This window comes from Mastomys coucha, unplaced genomic scaffold (assembly GCF_008632895.1).
Source record: "Mastomys coucha isolate ucsf_1 unplaced genomic scaffold, UCSF_Mcou_1 pScaffold12, whole genome shotgun sequence".
NCBI lineage: Eukaryota > Metazoa > Chordata > Mammalia > Rodentia > Muridae > Mastomys > Mastomys coucha.
Window position 1 is genome coordinate 82,855,990 of NW_022196894.1, and position 15,198 is coordinate 82,871,187.

The following is a 15,198-nucleotide window of genomic DNA, read 5'->3' on the forward strand; positions in this document are numbered from 1 at the left end:
GCCTGGGGCAGGCCCCCGCTCGAGTTTTTTGAGCGGAAATTGCCTTGACTACCTCTCTTAGATTTTTTCTCATCGGTCCACCATTTCTCCTTCCTGCTCTGATCACCTATTCTCTGTCTAGCACTCGCTTGCAGTATTCCCGCAGTACTTGCTCTATCTGGACATTCGTGTTTAAAATGGTTGAAGCTGCCGCATATAAAGCATCTTCTGCGAGTATGCCTGCAGGCCAAGCCCCCAGGGGTGGGCGTCTCCTGTACCGCAGCTGCCACCACTGCGCTTTGATAATACGCAGGTCCCATGTTAACGCACAGGCGAATATATCCTTAGATGTCTGTTTGTCCTTTGTGAGGCAGCAAAATAGATTTACATGCTGCATTAGCGTTCTCAAAAGCCAATTGTGAAATCAGAGGCCCCACTGTATATGAATTTCCCAGTGTTCTGCTAACTGTCTCCTGCAGCCTGGCAATGAAATTCTGAAAGGGCTCCTCTGGACCCTGTCGGACACCGGTCAGACTCGCCCCATCTACCCCTTTAGCCGGAAGCTTGCACCAAGCCCTGCGTGCCAAAGTAGCAATCTGATTTAGCGCCCCTATGGGAAAATCTATTTGCCGAGTGCATCTTTCAAATGGGCCCTCTCCGAGAAGCATATCTAGGGTCCACTCTGGATTATCTGTTTGACCATTCTGCATGGCAATTTTCCCGCTAAGCTCACGCCATTCAGAAATCCATAACAGGTAATCACCGGAGGAAAGCACTGCCTTACATAACATTTTCCACTCCTGAGGTAGTAATCCATAGTCCATGATATTGCTAATTAGGGCCTGAGTAAAAGGGGAACTCGGGCCATACTTTTCTACAGCTCCTTTTAGTTCCTTAATGAACTTAACATCAAAGACTTGATAATATCTGTACATATCATCACTCTGACTTCTGCGTTCCGCAGCCCAATGGGTTATTGAACAACAGTCACCCTGGCCGGAACCTCAGGCCCTAGGACCCACTTCCTCTTCAGCAATCAGGTAGCTGTCCTTCTCTTTGCCTGCCTGAAATTTAATTCCCCTGATTTCTTCAATTAATTCTCCTATCTTGGTCTTGAGTTCCTCTTTCGCCGGGCGAGACCCACTTTGAAAAACGCTCCCTAGTCTGGGAGGGCACAGACTTATGCATAACACGCTGCCTTCTGTAACGAGGTGCAGCATGTTTAATTCTGACAGAAAGTTGAGTCTTCTCAGCTACCATACCGACCGAGTCAGTAGAGGTTTGACTACTTACAGAGGAAGTTTGACTCTCCTCGCTGTCCGTAGAGCTGGAGTCCAGGGAATCCTGACCTACCTCGGCCACCGTAGAATACGAATCGGCCGGTGAGCTATTGCCTGTCAGCTCTGATGCCTTAAGGCTGATGTACCTAGCTGAATGCACTCCCTTCTGCTCGGTCTTTTCCTTCTCCCTTAAAATATCCAAGACCATTCCCCAAAGGCGAAGGGGAAATCCATCCACCTTGTTTTTCTCCAGAGCTTTTCCTACCCTTTTCCACGATTTCAAATCCATACGACTCATGCCTTCTACCCAAGGACAAAAGCCCTCCACCAACTCTGCTAGCTCTCTTAATGCGGAAACTCTAACTCTTACTCCTTTCGTCTCCAGCAGCTTTCCCATGTTCCAGGAAGCTGATTTAGAAATCTGAGCACCCATGCTTATAACCTACCGTCAAAAATTTCCCCTAGGCTCCTAAGGTATCGGGCGAATACCTATGTTTCTGCCTAGCCTTCCCTGTAGTCTCACACGGATTCCTGGTCAGCGCTAACCAAATCTTACCGTGAGAACGACTACATCAATCTGGATCCGCCTTTACTTTAATAAACCAGAGCTCTGTATCCTGCGGTAGGGTCCCTCAAATTCTCCCGTGTTCGCGGTCCACGTGTGGCGCCATCTGAAGGAAACCGACCTGCAGTTTCTCTCCTCCCGTGGGTGATTCACGAGCTGGGGAAGTCGAGTTTCTGTGAAGATAAGTGGGTTAGGAGACGAGGAACAACACCAAGTATCTTTATCAAGGTGTGATCTTTACTTAGTGAACCAGGATATTTATAGCTAAGGCAAAACAATCTTATGTCTTTTAGCATAGAAGTGAGAACAGGGAAAAAACATAGCAGTCTGTAAACAAGCCCCTGCAAGTGAGGGCTCCAGGCAGGAAAGCGGATTAAAGGTTCAGTTCCTTTTGAATTCTGGGCTACCAGTTCTGTCTTTGAACTCTGGAGCTGTCTCCCGTCCTTAACACCTGATGGGCCTAGCAGGGCTGCTGCCTCCGGAGTCCTATTGAGCTCAGTGTGGACAGTAGGGCTGCTGCCTCCGGAATCCCGTTGAGCTCAGCGGGGACAGTACAAATAAGAAAGTAACTCATAAGCTCTAAGAAAAGACCTATTAATTCTTCTCCAAATGGTTGTGTTGTCAAACTGCCTTCTAAATATTTCTGCTTATCCCATAGATTTATGTGCTGCTCTCAACATGAGAGCAAGTTTTCATTGCAGTAACTCAAAATTGTTCAGAGTACTGAGAATAAGTGACTATATCAATATCTCCATCCCAATCCCAAAGCTCAGGGAGCATCATGGAAGAATGAGTAGGAAAAAGACAGAAAAGCTTGAGGTCAGGAAGAAGAGCTATACAATGCTCTTCTCTGGGCATGGTATGGTTGCTGTCTAAAGAACTCATGATAGCTGTGCTCATCTGAAGAATATCAAACTATTAAAAATTCCAGTATGAAGCGAAGATGTCCAGATGTTCCACACCTGGTGACAAGTGATTGATAAATGCTTGGGGAGGAGAAATAACTTTTCTTTGTGAGTGTAGAAGTCACAGGACAATTTTAAGGAGCTTTTGTTCTCCTATCTTTATGTGGGTTCTGGAATCAGACTCAGTATGTCAGGTTCTACCCATTAAAGCATCTCTCTGCTATCTTTCTCTTTTTAAGATGTTTCTTTCAGGCATTTTGCTAATAGCAAGTAACTAGCACATAGGTCTTCCTGATTTTATGGACTCCTATATAACTTTCGAAGAATGATTTCACTGCAATTTCCAAAGGTTCTTGGGAGAATAAAGGTATATGGGAAAGAGTTGTAGAGATCTATGCAAGGATGGCATTGTTTCTGTTGCTGAACACCAGGATGTGCCACATATGTGTAGGATGACAAGCTCAGAGTTTGGGAAAGGTATGGTCATCATGATGTCAGCTATGCAATCCCAAGAACTCACAAAAGGCAAGCAAGAATATCTTTTATTTGTTAATCAAACAGAAAAAGGTTCATATTGAAAACTTGCCTACCAAAGAGGAAGAGAGAAAGATAGTTGCTCAGTAATGTGGCAGAGTCCCATATTACATATTGTACACCTTAAGCAGTCTTTAAACAAGCTCTAGGCTGGTCAATGGGGATAAAGATAGACAGCATGGGTAAGTTCTAGGGTTTTTTAAATTGCTTCATGGTATGACTGTAATTAACAATAAATTATTGTTTATTTCCAAAGAGCTGCAAAAATAGATTATGAATATTCTCATCACAAATGATAAATGTTTGAGTTGATAGATGAGTTAATTGCTCAAATGAGATTGTTCCATTTTGTATACATGTTTTGAAGTATCACATTATGCCTCACAAATATATGTGATAATTCCATTTTAATTTTTTAAAATTAAAAACCACATTTAAAACAAGCTATGAAAAATCAAGCCATTGAAATTAGTGGTAAAGTTTAATATTCTAAAGAATAACACTGAAAATTGCACATTCGAAAACTTAGATATATTGTGTTCAAAAGTGCCAGACAAACAAAGCCTGTAAAACAAAGACTTGCAACCCATTAACCAAGGAAATGGCTATAGTAAAGGATACTTGAAGGATAGACAGTGAAACGAACAGACAGGAACATTGTAATAGCTTGCATAGTAATGCTCAGTGTGTTTAAGTACTTATGCAGATGAGGAAAATAAGCCTTTGAAGAGGAAATCAAACATGGAAGATATGAAACAGGGTTGAGAACAACTAAGAGGGCAAGTGAAGCAAAGCAGCCACTGTGGATTTTGCTCTGCAAACATAAAGAACTGTGTTAGGGAACACAGAAACTTGTTCTTAAAAGAGCAGGGAAACACTTTTTCCCATTTATATCCAGAGTCCAGAGACTGGCTAGACCCTTTAATATAGAGAAACTTACATCTACTTGTGAAGGATTTTTTTTTTAACTCCTTTGATCCATTGGCTCACCACTTCGTTAACATTTTTGACTAGCTTTTCTTTGGGAGTCATCAGATGAAATAGTTATTAGTGCCATTGCAGGGAAACAGTTCAGGTGGGTTAAGAAGAGCCTTCATTTGAGCAAGCAAAGGATAGAACATTGGTTAGGCAACCCATGACTATTTTCCCACCATCTAAACTTGACTCTTTGATGAGAAATTAAGATTATTGTGATAGGTCACCACGTGGCTCTCTTTAGAAGACTGTCCTGATGAACAGGATCTACAAAAATGAGAACAGCAATGGCTGTGATTTTATATGCCTTTGTTTCCTGCATAATGCTTTCAAGGAAATTTGCTTCTGTTGTTGTAGAGCTACATATCTATCATAAACCATAAGAAGCCCCCAACATCTCTGCTAAAGTTAATGGCAAGCAGGGCACAGGCTGATTATAACATCCTGAAACTTAGTAATCAAACATGACTTGCCTTTCTAAATGGAATAATTGTTCCAAAATAGCACCAAAGACTCACCTTTTTCTTTATGTGATGCTTATGGTCTTACTGTCGAACCACATTCTACAAATCAACACATTAACTCCTTATTTACGGATACTCAGAATATAACTTAATGTAGAAATGAGGACATGGAAGAGACTGTAGTTAAGTCAGGATAGGGGTCTTATTGGAGGAGAGAGGATATTTAATCCAGCACAATCACTTCTCTTATACAGGTCAGGAATTTGCAGGGAGAGGCACAAAGATCTAGGTGATATATCTAAAATTGGGAAGCCATTCTTTTAGAGGAAAGTGGAATAGATTCTCCACAGCACTCAGAAGACAGCACTCTGCCCACACCATGATCTTGAACTTCCAAATTACAAAAAGGCAAACAAAAATGTTCTGTTCTTAAAGATACCTGGTATGCAGTACTGGCTTGATGCAGCCGTTTGATAGGGTAGCCTCAGGAAATTATTCACAAGTACAAAAAGATGAAATAATCTCTACCATTTGGAAAGTATACATGGAATGTTCTGCATTAAATGTGGCCCACATGAAGCAAATGTGTATGCTAACAGCAATGTCGGCAAGGTTGTTGTTGGAGGAAAGAAGCCCCGTTTGTAAAATAAGGGACCATCCAGCCAGTTTAAAGTACTCTTTCATGACATGGCTCTTTAAATGAAGTTTTAAGACATTGTGCTGATATAAATGAGACTCAGTAGGAACAAAACACGAAGTATACAAATATAGATTTTTATTGATTAGGTTTCACTACTAGCATCTTGCATTAAGCTGGCTCCAACCCCGCAAGGTACCACATTCCAAATCTATGTCTAAATTTAGTTCAAAATATCTTTAAATTATAACAAGCAGGGCTGTGTAGTTTCAATTCTTTTCTTTGTGCTTCTCTGGTCCTTAAGACTAATAGAGTCGGATGGTGAGTTATTATTAAAATGCCCTTCACGTCTGAGACATTTTTCCAGCAAGTTATTCATAGTGATCACTCATTGTGATTCTTTTTACCAGTTATCTTTTGTACTTTCCGGGTCAGCGAAGACCATGTACGATGCTCTTACGTCAAATGACTTCAATATAAAAGACGTTAAGGAAGCAGAATTGCGTGCCAAGCAAATCTTCATCGTAATTAGCTTCTAGAACAAGAAGAGCTTGCCTCTGTGCCTGCAAAAATAATTCAGCTGCCTTCATTGGTGTGGCCTTTGTCACACTACCCAGCACAGGCCTGTGTCTATATTTAATGGAGATAGGAGAATTTTAAAAAGAGAAAAGCAAACCCCTCTTGAATGCATTTTATTCTGAAGACTGAGAGAGGCTTGTAAATTTCCATCAGAACAGAGCTTACCTAATTTTAAAAATTCCATGTTGTAGCTTACAATTCGGGAGCATGGCTTTCAAATGGCAATTGTTACAGGCTATTCATCTTCCTTTGACAGTAAAGGATGCTCCTGAAAGAATCTTTCCTGGAAACTAGCTGACACTACTGCTTTTTTCCTTCTAAGCCATAAGGTTTTTTTTCCTTTATAGTGAAGTAGAGAAGCAGCAGATTCTCTGAGTTTCTTCTTTCCATCCATACCATTTAACTTTTGCTTTGTGTAACTCAGTGTTACCACAGCAGAGCTCCAAGTTGTGCCATATAACTTTTCTACATAAATACATTTGGCAGAGATGATTTGCTCAATCCTTATTGACTTAATCATAGTTGTTAGGATAAGATGTCATCATTCTAGGTAACTTGTCCAAATTCAGTATATCCTCATTTAAGGATTTGTGTCTTCTTTTAGAACTTGGAAACACACTAGAGAAAGACTAATGTCAATGATGGGGTTGGGAAGATATGAGCAAGTTAGCTAACTATCAACATCAAGTATCAAGTTAACCTACATAACTATGGAAGACCATATGAATGGCACAAGAAAAAAAATTTCAGAGTCTGATATAAGGGTGTAATGTCAGCTGATACATGTTGAACCCCCATGAGACTGTTTGTAACATCTCACTGCAGAATATCACATTCAAATCATACCACATATGAATACCACATACAAATCCCTTCTACATTGCCTCATGTGGGCTCTGAATTGCAAGCACTGACTGTGCTATTTTCCAATTGTCCCTTTGCAATTCATGATTCTTCCTTTCAATCTGTTCTGTGACCTAGGATGCTGGTATATCATGGGCCTCGAGATTTTGGAGATAGAAAGGAGGAATGAGAGCAGCAGGAGGAAGTATGGTATGGTATGGTATGGTATGGTATGGTATGGTATGTATGATGTGATGTGGTGTGGAGTGGTATGGTATGGTATGGTATGGTATGGTATGGTATGGTATGGTATGGTATGGTATGTTTTCCCCTAGGCATGATAATTCTCAAGGTGCTGAATTCAATACTACATGTAGCAAACAGAATAACTAGCTAGAGACTTTGTTCTGTCAAAAAAAAAAAAGGTAGGCCATAGTCACTGATAATTTTCTAACAATGATGGAGAAATATGAACTACCTTCCCTCTGTAAAAAAATTTCTAAGACTTTAGAAACTCATTGACATGTTCATATCTACTGCTTTCTGCTGTTCTGACCAAATGTTGGGAATGTTTGAGAAAATTTAAATCTTAGGCAAACAGCTAAATATTGAAGTCATAAAGAACTTTTTTTAAATTTATCTCTCATGGAAAAAAAGGTGGTACAAGCCTGGTGTTAAAAAAAAAAAGAATTGAATTTTTCTTGTATATAATTAATAATTCCAAAGTACATGTTTTTAGACTATGGTAGTTTATTACATGAGTCTTTGGAAGAATACATATGAGAGAAATTTTACTTAGGTGATCAAAAAAGCACTTTAAATATGAAATATGAAGGAAAATATTCATCATCAAAAATAAACAATCAAAAATATAGATATCCAGATATGAAGCAATGGCTGAGACATAACAAAGTAACAGTGTGGTAGATACACCTAGTCTCTTAATGGATTGACCATGTTGATTTTGTGAATGATAAACACCAAATGATAAACATTGGGATGATAGTGACAGTAAAATACTTGTCTCAGGAGTGTGATATCCTGAGTTTGATCATCAACACCTACATACAAGAAGCGAGCTGTGACAGTGCACTCCCATGACCTCAGAGCTAAAGAAGTGGAGACAAGAGGATTGATTCTATGGCTTGGTGGACATTTATTCAAGATGAAATGGAGAGCGCTAGCTTCAGTGAGAGAGCCTTTCTACAAAGGTAAAATGGACAGCAATTGAGGAAGACACTTGATGATGACTATATTTAATTAATATACACACACACATGCTCACACACATATGCACACACATACACACATGGGGGAGGAGAGAGAGGGGGGAGAAAGAGAGAGAGAGAGAAGAGAGAGAGAGAAAGAGAGAGAGAGAGAGAGAGAGAGAGAGAGAGAGAGAGAGAGAGAAGAAAGGAGTGGAGGAAGGGAGGAAAAGTACCCTGCTGGCTATTTACTTTATTTGCTTATTAACCAGAGAGGCTCTCAGCTTGAATAACTGGGCAGCCTCCTCTCAAACACTTTCAATTAGTGAACCTGGCCTGTGAGTGCAGAGATCAGACTGGAGCAGGGTTCTCTCTCTAAGAGCTGAAATAAGTTTTGGAATAATTGTGGGCTACATTCAGCACATGTCTAGAGCAACTAGCTAGTCAATGGCTACCTTGGGCTTGTTTCTTCAGTCCTTAGGCAGTGACCATAGATGGGCCACTCAATTTTCAAATTCTCTGTGTCCTTTTTATCTTCACAACAGTTTGTACCTCAGGCTGGAGAGATGGATCAGCAATTTAGAGCACTTGCTGTTCTTCCAGAGAACCCAGGTTCAGGTCCAAGCTTCCACGTGGCAGTTCACAGCTGTCTGTAACTTCAGTTGCAGAGCATTTGTTGCTGTTACATAGATATGCATGTGGACAAAACACCAGTGTAAAGAAATAATAAAATAAATTATTTCCAGAAAATAATAGATACCTCAGACTTCTCACCTTGAATTTATAGAATTTCATACCTCATTGCAAAAATCATACTGTGAAACAGAAGTTTTACAATCTCTTGTGAAGTTGTTGAAATCTCCACCTAAATAAACTGGTGTAATTATAGTAAGGTACAGGTTTAATTACACTTGTATTCTAAGCTATAGCATTACAAAGATCAATTTATAATTTTGTGAAACTGTAATGAAATTATGCTCCACTTTGAGAGAGAGATAGCATTTTCCTTGAGAAACATATTCATCAACTTTATGGGACTATATTGACTGCAATCTTGAGCAACTGGCTTATTTTTATTTTATGGCTATTGGGATACAGTTATCTGATGCATGCTGATGTGACTGCCCTCTCTTCTGAATATCAGCTTTAACTTCTGTTCACATTTGATGCAGAGGAGGTCGTCAGCTAGAGTCAAAGACAGGGTATGTATCTGGCCATTAATGTTCTTTATAAATTCAATTAATTTTCCCCAAATTCCTTCTTTCATGTACTAAATGTTATTAATATCATCATATTATGTTTATTTTTGTAAAGCTTAAATACTTTCTGAAACAAGTTATCATAAAAATAAACTAGATACAGACATGATAGGTGACATGACAGATAAATGAAGTTATAGGTACATAATTTAATCTATATTAAGCAGCACAAGACAAAAGAATTATGATGTAGTGGAAGGCTAACTGAACAGTTATTGCCAATTTCGGGTTTCCGCTCACCTTTAAATGATTGAAATTTTAGAGAAAAAGGTTACTTTTTCTATGCATTAATAATATACTAATAGAGAGAATGATTTGACAACATTTGAAGTCCATTTCAAGTTTAATAATGTGTAAAGATGAAAATATCATTTGAAAAAGCCTATAGAGTACCCATGTAGAACTATGGTACTGACTTTCAAGTAACCCAAGGACACACCCTTCTGAGAATTAGTCTGGGTGGGCAGGACTCCTCACCTATCTAAGCAGTGCTGAGGAGGTGAGGTCTTTTCTCCACTGGCATCAACCGACAGAGGTATCTATGGTAGTGTATATAGGGCTAAGGTCATCATAGTCTCAGACTGAGGTTAGAGTTCACCTGAGCCTCACTTATATCTAGGGGGTGAACTATTGGCCAACACTATCTCCTATATTGTCTTAGAGCTGTATCTTATAAAATTCAGCTTATGGTGCGAACTGATGTCAACTTAGAAAGGAAGAAAATGGAAATGTCTAGCTGTTCTCTTCAAATACTTTCTGGAAGTTTTAGGAAAGCTTCACATTCCAAGCCATCAGAGCAGCAGCAGATTCTAGCAGCCCAGGAGCACTTAGGCTCATGGGCTTAAATCGGTCTCTGATTTCAGGTCAACTCATGTCTGCCCTTTCGTATTCTTTGATAATGTCCATGTTCTTTTGTTCCTCTAGTCTTTAAATACTGCTGCAAACAATTTTTAAAAGAATCCTACAATTTCTGTTAACTCTTCTCTGTTTGAAATCTTTAGCATCGGTTTTTCTTATCCAGACTGGATTATGCCTAATAAATCACTTAGCATTTATTATTTAGTGGAAGAGGTAGCCCAGAGCATGTGGTGCATATAACAAACCAGAAACTTTATAAATGTTCCTCATTCGGTCTTCAGTCTGTGAGCTCAATTACTTTAGAGATACAGAGAGACACAGAACTCATCTAAGATAACGTGGCTATTGAGTGGCAAAGGTGGACTTTGACCCCAGGCTGTTGAGTAACCTTAGGTCTTGAGGGCGCAGAGTAACTCTTCAATACCAATCTTCTGTTAATTGTTTAACATTCCTTCCACTTTTATAAATATGTGCATATCATGTGATATTTCAGCATTCTGTGAGGGTTTGTTGTATGCTGGCTTTTGTGCATTCAACTTGGTTAGAACTTCCAAAGATCAGAGCTTACATCACTAATGCCTACTGTCAGGAACTGACCACCTTATTAGGATGAGATCCCTCAACACTGTCAGACTGGTAATTAAATTTAGCTTACGGTTTAGAAGGAGCATTGAGGTAGAACAAAGTGGCATGTGGCTGTCCACTCCCTCTCTTCCCCTCACCTCCTGCTCCCTTTTCTCCCCTTCCCTTTTGTCTTCTCCCCTTCATTCCTCTCCTTCAGAATCCAAATGCAAACAAATATCTACAATTTATAAATTAACTATTCATCTCCTCTCCTCTGCTTGAAATCTAAGGTAGTAAAATTTGTTGCTTGTTTGACAAACCAAGAATGATTCAGCCTCAGAATTGTGTTGCTTGAGGTAAGCTTACTTCTTTGATTCAGACAGTGCAGTACCAGATGAAATTGAAATGTTAAAAATATGGATGAAATTATTTCCCAAGGTGTTAAATTTTTAGAGTGACATTTTGAAAAGCTAGAAGGAATAAATATCCATCTACAATAGTACTTCTATATTTGATAGATGGCTTCTCAATTGTGTGAGTCAATTTTTGTTCTGTTTCTTCTGGGTCGTATTTTTCCTTGTGGAATATGAAGAAATTTTATATCATTATGGATGTATTGCTTTTCAAACAATAATAAGGATAATACTTGGAGGTCATTGAGATTCTAAAATCCCATTTACAAATATTAATTCATACTAAAATATGTGATAATTAGTAATGAGTACAAGATTAACATTGAACATTCTTTAGCCAAATAAAATGATTTTAGTATTATATCCTAAATATTCATTTACTACCTAGAAAATTCATTTAAACTTCTTGTTCTTCAGTCCCTATCTTAAAAATGGAAAAATTACCTGGAATTTTCATAATGTTTCCATGGAGATGAGTTTTAAGAGGATTACATCAAGTCCTTGACTAGACAAGAGAAGGACTGGGGAGAAGAACAAAGCAAGTAAAGGAAAGAGATGTGGAACAAGGGAGGAGGGACAAAATGGAAAGGCGTGAAAGGGAGAGAACAGGGGGCGAGGGGGACAGGAATAGGGAACAGTATCGACCTATTTTCTGCTACTGTAAGAGAACACAACAAAACAGGACATTTGTGTTTTGTGGTTTTTTGTTTGTTTGTTTATTTTGTTTTGTTTTGTTTTGTTTTCTCCCCTGAGACAGGGTTTCTCTGTGTAGCCCTGGCTGTCTAGAAAGTCACTCTGTAGATCAAGCTGGCCTCTAACTCAGAAATCCGCCTGCCTCTGCCGTCCAAGTGCTGGGATTAAAGGCATGCGCCACCACTGCCCAGCTTAGAACAGGCCATTTGTAAATGGTTTAAGTTTATTTTAATCCTGCCTCTGTAAGCCAGGAAGCCCAAGAGCATTACTCAGCCTCCACGGAGGGCTTTTGGATTCCCGCATACAGAACAAGGAGGGCAAGAAACGTGCACAGTATTGAAAAGGAAACACAGAGATGCTTTGGCCTCTACAGCAAATTCATGTTCATCACTAACACCTCCACCATAACAGGAGCCATCCATTCGTGAAAAGCTCTCATCATGGCCACCTCTTAAAGTCCCTCCACTAATTCTTTCTGTCATCAATTAGCTTTGGCATGCCTTCCCTCTCTCTCAACCTCCCCTCCCCTACCCATCTCCCTCTTCCTTTCCATTCATCTTTCACTTAGACTTTGGTCTGGAGAATCTAAATTAGAAATGGATGGTTTAAGTAAACATGTATTAAAATATAGTCAGCTCAATCACAAAATTCAAATTTTAATTTCCTGTAAGTATCATATCTAATAAAATTCATATTTTCCTGACAGATAAAAACATAACTAGTAACTGTGCCATTTCAGATAGAATTCCAAAATTACATTGACAAGAACAATTATAATAAAACCAAGGAATTCCCAATACTTTTTCAGTCAACAAAGCAAAACTTTTATTCTTTCTGTTTACCATTTTGCCTTTTCTAAGACTCCTGTCAATTAAAATATGGATTTTATTTAACACACTTTTAAAGAAGGAGAAATATAATTGGAGGGATTTTAGAAGACTCACCTTATTCACCTTATTCATAAGGTCATGATGACTACAGTTTCCAGGATGTTATAAGAAATAGTGTGTTTGTGTGTTATAAAAAATAGGTATAGTTGGTGGATGGGTGTCCAGCCATTGTTGAAATCTGTCAGTAAGTTCTATTGTACTATTTACACAGTATGTTGTCTGTAAGTAGAGAAAATGTACTTTAGCGATCAACAAGGCTAGAAAAAAGGACTTTAGACATTTTTGTCACAGTGAAATAATAAATGTTGGGGAAATAAATATGCTTACACTGATTTAAAAGTTGTCTTATATGTGTATGTGTGTATGTCATATATTACCAGATAAATATGTACTCTTTTTATGTCTCCATTTAGTGCATTTTAAAAGGATATTATAAAACACTTATTTGTTCAAACTGCCAAATGTGCAGCTTTTGCTTCACAGACAGAGAAAACAACATTCCAAATCTCCTGTACATATGAAGGTTTTGCTTCCTGTACTTCATGTCAGATTAAACGTTTCCATTACAAAAGGATGAATGGGAAGAAAAAAGACTGTAGAGCAAGTCTAACCTAGCAAGATTAATATAGTAATAGCATATCCAGGATACATGGCACAATGTAGGCTCCAATAGCATTTGGAAGTCCTGCCCCTATGCTCTTGTCACATGCATGACCTCTCTTGTGTTAGCTTCACTCAGTGCCAACAGCTTTCCTCTGGAGATGGCTCATGCTCCTGACATCTCCAGCATCTTGGTACTTCCAATGCAACTTAGGCTTCCTTTAAAAATTCATGCATAGCCCACTGGCTCCTTAGATTCTAGCACTACCATGCATTTTCTCTAAAGCCCTATAACACTTAGGCTTTTGCATACCTGCCAAATGAGCATTTCATAGATGGTGACATCTTTAATAGAGCTAATCTCATTTGACAGTTTCAGCTGTCTTGACTGTATTCGCCTTGTCTGCCAAGTTAAATGTGCCCTCACATCTTTTCCTGGAAAAACTGCAGTTTTTCAAATATTTTTGCTCTACTTTTGGGCTCTTGATCCTCATTGGAAGTGTTGCTAAAGTCAGCTGGCATTTAATGTGCCACAGTCCAGATGCTATGTTATCTAGGGAGCTCATTGAGCTCATTGAGGGACATTTTTGGAGACAGAGGATTCCTAGCCCTGTCCACTTTCTTGCTTTCCCATGATGAGACAAGTGGTTCCTTCCACCACACTCTTCCGCCATGATGTGCCATTCTTCCATGGGATCCAAATCAATGGAGACACTCGATCAAAGACTAGAATCTCTATAACTGTTCGACGCTACTTATCATCTATCTATCTATCTATCTATCTATCTATCTATCTATCTATCTATATAATCTAATCTATCTTCTAATTGTTAACTAATTGTAATAGTCTATCATCTCTATAAACTATCTGTCTATCTTCCTATCATCTATCTGTGACCTCCCTGCCCCTGGATACCATTGGCTAATATCAGTACTTGAGGATAAAGGGAGAATAGATGATAGACAAGGTGTTAGTAAGCACTATGAGTACATACAATGATGACTATACAGTAGCTGAGAGGAAATGTCAACTTTACTTGGGGTGATTCAATGTTTATATAGTTTTGGAGACTGGAGGTAGAAGCATCCAGGATGGGCAAAGGTCAGGGTATAAAGATGCCTCATTAGCCTGGGTAAGCATTTCAGGACTCTCAGGTGCTAGCTGAACAGTTTTTTATTGGAAGAAAGGAAGTTGAACCTGTAATCTTAATCAAGGCTACTTGATATTATACAGGTGTGTGGGGATTAAGGTCAGAGGAGAAGCCTTGCTAATGAACAAAGTCCTCCATTTTGCACTGAGACTAGAAAGCTATTGGAAAATGGTAGATTTTGACCTCAATTAACAGGGCAGCATCTATCTGTTTGTCTGTGTGTCTGACTATGTATCACCACCTATCCATCATCTTTGTAAGTTGATTATCTTAGGCATTTATAGTGTGTGGAATCTGACACACAATATTCAAAGTAGCATTACTTAGGCCTTCAATGCATGCTGGCTCAAAAACATCCTTACCTGTTTTGCCACATTTCTTGACAGATACAGATGACCTGCACTCTTGGCTCCCTCACGTACTATTGTTGACCTCATTCTTCTTCTGTATTATGATTTCTGTTTGCTGTGATCACACAGGAAAATGTATAGTGTTACATTTGGGCAATCTGTGGATAACTGAATATAGCCCCTGAAGAAAGGGAGGGCTAAGAACTTCTGCAGAGAAACAAGCACCAGGAATCTTTCCTAGAGTCATGCCCAGTTGAGTGGGCAGCTTTCCAAATATTTAAGCCTGTTTTTTGTTTTGTATCTAAGGCTTATGCTCTACATCATTTTAACTTACCAAAATAAAAGAAGTTAAAGTAAATTCAAGCAATTTAAAGGCTGCCAGAATGAAAATATGACTATATGAGAGAATCATTTAACCCTAAATCACATAACCTTTGAGTTTTTATTAGATATT